Source organism: Athene cunicularia (genome assembly GCF_003259725.1).
Source record: "Athene cunicularia isolate RWA chromosome Z unlocalized genomic scaffold, athCun1 chrZ_part1, whole genome shotgun sequence".
In the NCBI taxonomy this organism is placed as follows: domain Eukaryota; kingdom Metazoa; phylum Chordata; class Aves; order Strigiformes; family Strigidae; genus Athene; species Athene cunicularia.
Window position 1 is genome coordinate 8,002,287 of NW_020799142.1, and position 4,381 is coordinate 8,006,667.

Genomic DNA, 4,381 nt, shown 5'->3' on the forward strand with positions numbered 1-4,381 from the left:
TGGAATGTTGAGATGAAGGGAGATTTCCCTCATATTGGTGGAGCTTGCCAACCATTCCATCCACTGTTAGAGTGTGGGTGTCTGTCCACCAGGACACTATTGCCAATGCTTTCGAGTGTGCATCTGGTGCGCTCTTCAGGAACTTTTGCTACATCAGGTGTGTGCAAGGGGCCTGATCTGGGTCCATGGGTGACTGCTCATCATTCAGATCACCATAGATCATCTCAAACACAGCCAGTTCCCTGAGGTTCTGGATGCCTTTCTCAGTGTTGGTCCATTTGCCTAGCTGACATAGGATATCATCCTTGTAGGGGTGCCTCTCCCTTACACTGAGCAGGAGTCGCTTCCAAAGGCTGAGGGTTTGAGTCTGTTTCCCTATTTCCCTACCAAGGCCAGCATCCTTGGCCAAAGATCCCAGCTGCTTGGCCTCTCTCACCTCCATTTTAAAAGCATTTTATGGCTTTCTGGCTCAGCTGCTGTGCTGGTGGAAGCAACTGAGACTGGCTCTGCCTGTCCCCTCATCCTAGGTACTGTACCAGGAACTTCACTCTCAGGTTCTGTAGCCTTTTCTTCCCCCTGAGGGCAGTGGGTGGTATTAAAGAGGACACGGTAGGCATGGGCAAGTCCCCAACACATTGCAGCGATTTGTGTCTCCTGGGTTTTGCCAGACTGGTAACACACCCTTTCTGAGCACTCCATCAGCTTATCAGGGCTCTTCATTTGTTCGGGAGTGAAATTCCAGAGCATTGGAGGTGCCCACCAACTCAGGCCTTTGCCCATCTTTTCCCACACCCCTTGCCACTCACTATTATCTGACCTCGGGGCAGTTTCCGGGCACTGCTATTGTTAGAGAAGTGCCACATGGCCGAAACGGAAATCAGGCAGACATTCAGAAAGCATTGTGCCACAAACACACTGGCCTGCAGGCTCCAAGGATAACTGAAACTCCCCAAAGCCGAGAGGATCTCTTCCCCTGGCTCACCCATAGAGGGGATGAGACCCCTAACAAAAGCCCAAATGGCAAACAGGTACCGGCCCGCCCCCCCCACACACACACACACTTCTCCCCCCCAAGTTATACAAAAGCAGTCAGTAACTCGTATAACAAAACAATCCCCTTTATACATTTCCCATCGACAACAAACACCAGCCCTGGGAACACACAGTGGATATTAGGAATAATCCAGCTCCACCATGCAAGCAAATGGGCCAGCATTGCAAACGTTATTACACAGTACAAATACAAACAGAAAAATCACCCCCATACAGATTAGTCTAACACACTCTGGTTAGGGTCTGTTCCATTTTGAGTCTTACTTCGACCCAATTTGTGCCCCACGTTGGTGTGCCAAAAAGGCTGTGTTGGTTTAAGCCCTGACAGGACCGGAGACCACGTTGCCGTTGCCCCTCCCCAACCCTCAGACGGTTGGGCTGGCAGTGAGGCACAAACCCCAAAATAAGGAGAAATTTAATACAACAATGTGATAAGCAATCTGAACAACAACAGTGGCAATTATAACAATAATAAACAGCAATAACATTAAACAAGACAAAAGGTATACAGAGAAATACTGCAAATGGTTACAGGCAGCTCGCTTGTGTGCTCCCTGTCACCAAAGCCACAAAGGAAAATGTTCCCACGCTGCTGCACCCGAACATAACATCAGCATGGTATGAATAACCCGGCTGGAGATCCCGTCCCCCTCTCTGTTGGGGAAACTTAACCCTATCCTAGCTGAACCAGGACAGGGCTAAATCCTGTTCTTTAATGTAATCCATCAAATACTATTAATGCAACAATTCATAGCCAAAAAGCATTTTTTTTTTCTCCAGATCTTTTCCAGATCACTGATCTGGCTGAACATGCATGAATGCATAGCACATGCTTTCAGAGTGAGTTTAGGGCATTTTGCTAGCAGGTGGAAGGATACTGTTTGATTTGTAAAGTGAACATATCTAGTATAAACTTTATTAACCAAGAATAAATAGAAAACATAAATTCATAAAATTAACAGATACAGGTGACAAACACTCCCTAGTAAGAGGCAAATCTCTACAAAGTGAAAGCTAATCTATTGAGTATAGCTGAAAAAAAAATTAGTGCTTTCATTAAAAGTTTTTGTTTTGTATATGTATTACATTTCATATATGTAATAACGTAAGAAATCAGCACAACCAAACAGTGATTTTAATGTAATATGCACTGCTTTGTCTGGTCTGTGTAATAAAGATGATGACACTGATCCCTTTTCAATGCAATAAAGATCTGTAAGGAAAAAAAAACAAAACAAAACAAAACAAAACCAAACCAAAATGAAGCAACCAAAAATCAACCAAACAAAAAAACCCTCCAAGCTTAAGCTTTATTGTAGAAATAGATACATCAAATCTGTAAAATAATCCTCAAATTAACCAGAATCAACAAAACTGCCAAAAAAGTTTAAAAGGTTAGGATCAGCCTGAACATACGTGGCAGTCAAACCCCACAATATTACTAAGGTTCAAAGGAAGTGACAGCTTGCTTTGTCAAACTGCACTGTATTGCTCACATCAACTAAGCTCAGAGTGACAGTTTGTTGTTCCCAAACTCAGCAGCTGGAGAGCACCAAGGAGTACACAGCTTGAGCAGGGCACCAACTGAGTGTAAAAGAGCACAAGTTCAGTGCTGGCATAATATCAAAACCATGACACATTAGCATACCCTTTATGTGAGATTAAAGGCTGCTACTATGGAATATGCTTTTTTATTTTCCAGACAGTTTTCCTTTATTCCTATAATCACTAAGTACCAGCTCCTTCCCTCCTTCTGTGCCTGTTAGCTGACCTTTGCTGAGAAGGCACTGCTCTGTACAAAATTGTTCTATCAGCAAAATTTGAAGCAATGCTGATTAAGGAGCACCTAAACCCTGAAAGTGGCAGTGAAATTCATCACATGTTCTGTAAGGATTTTTCCATAAAATCAGATATGCTGGATATGTGACAGTTATTTAACACTCTTCACTGTACCAAATTGCACAGCCTTCCTTAAAGACTCTCTGCTGTCTAGACTGGTGTCTTTGTTCAGTACTCATTTCTATTCCTTTTCTACAACATGTAGAAGAGGACAGAGATCCCAAACTGTTGACTGTACCAAGGGTTGCTTGATTATCTATTGCAAATAATGACATGACACTGGGGGCATTTTCTTAATTTGAAACTGATCTTGCAAAGACTTAACCATGTGGACTTTCTTCTGTGTATGTATTAATAGTCCTAAATACAGCAAATACCTATGACATATCTTTGAAAATCTACATCTTGGTTTTCAGTCTTTGAAAGTTTAGCTGGACTAGATCTCAAATTTAACAAAACCCTATCAAACCATGAAACAATGAGTCAACTTGAGACTGCTGCGTACAGAAATATATTCACAAAAATAAATAATTAAAACTTCTAAATATCACTGAAAACCAGTGATGAAACTTTACTGATGGGTCAACTGCTTTCACATTCTCCTGGAAATAAATTGTTTAGCACAAAAATAGGCAGGCAAAAAGCCACTGTAACAGGAAGGTGACAGATTTTGAAAAAAATATCACAAGTGTGGATCTTTCAGCCACAGTGCCAGGCTGATGCTACGTGCGCACTACTGCAGGATGAGAAGGGTGTGGAAGCAGGAATATATTGGAAGCTCTTCAATCCACCACAGTCATCAAAAGAAATGTCCATGACAGCATTGTGTATCAAAATCTAGGCTTTTAGTAGAGAATCTGAAAACAATTGGTAATAGGATCAAATTGCATGAAAACTCAAACACTGGCAGTGAGATAACAGAAGGGTAAGCAATTGAGCTGTTTATAAAAGAATACAGCCACAAACACAAAGCCATACAAAAATTTCCCCTTGGAATGGGTGAGAAGACTTGTGAGTTTCAGTAACTAAATAAACTAGGCTTTTACCAAAGAAACTATTCCAACACAAAACAGAAAACACAAACACAAAAGGTGTAGAAAAGCTATGGTCATGAACAGATTCCGCTGCTGCAAACAACATAGATTCTGCTGAATTTTCAGTTATTTAGGAACCTGGAGCCTAAGGTGGAGGTATGAGGGATGCTCAGAGGTGCCCAGTGGTAATGTATGAACCTCCCATTAAAACCAAATGATAAGGAAGCTTTTTTTAATCTTACTTGTAGTCAGTACATATCAGCATCCAGAGGATGACCACAAAATCAGGGAGAGGGTATCATGCCCCATAATTGTAAAAACCACAAAATCACTTGTTACAAACAAGTTATAAAATGCTGTTTTATAATAGAGTACAGACACAGAAACCATCAACTGTAAGAAACCTCGCACCATCATGACTTCAACATCAAAATAAACAGGACCCTGCCTAAATA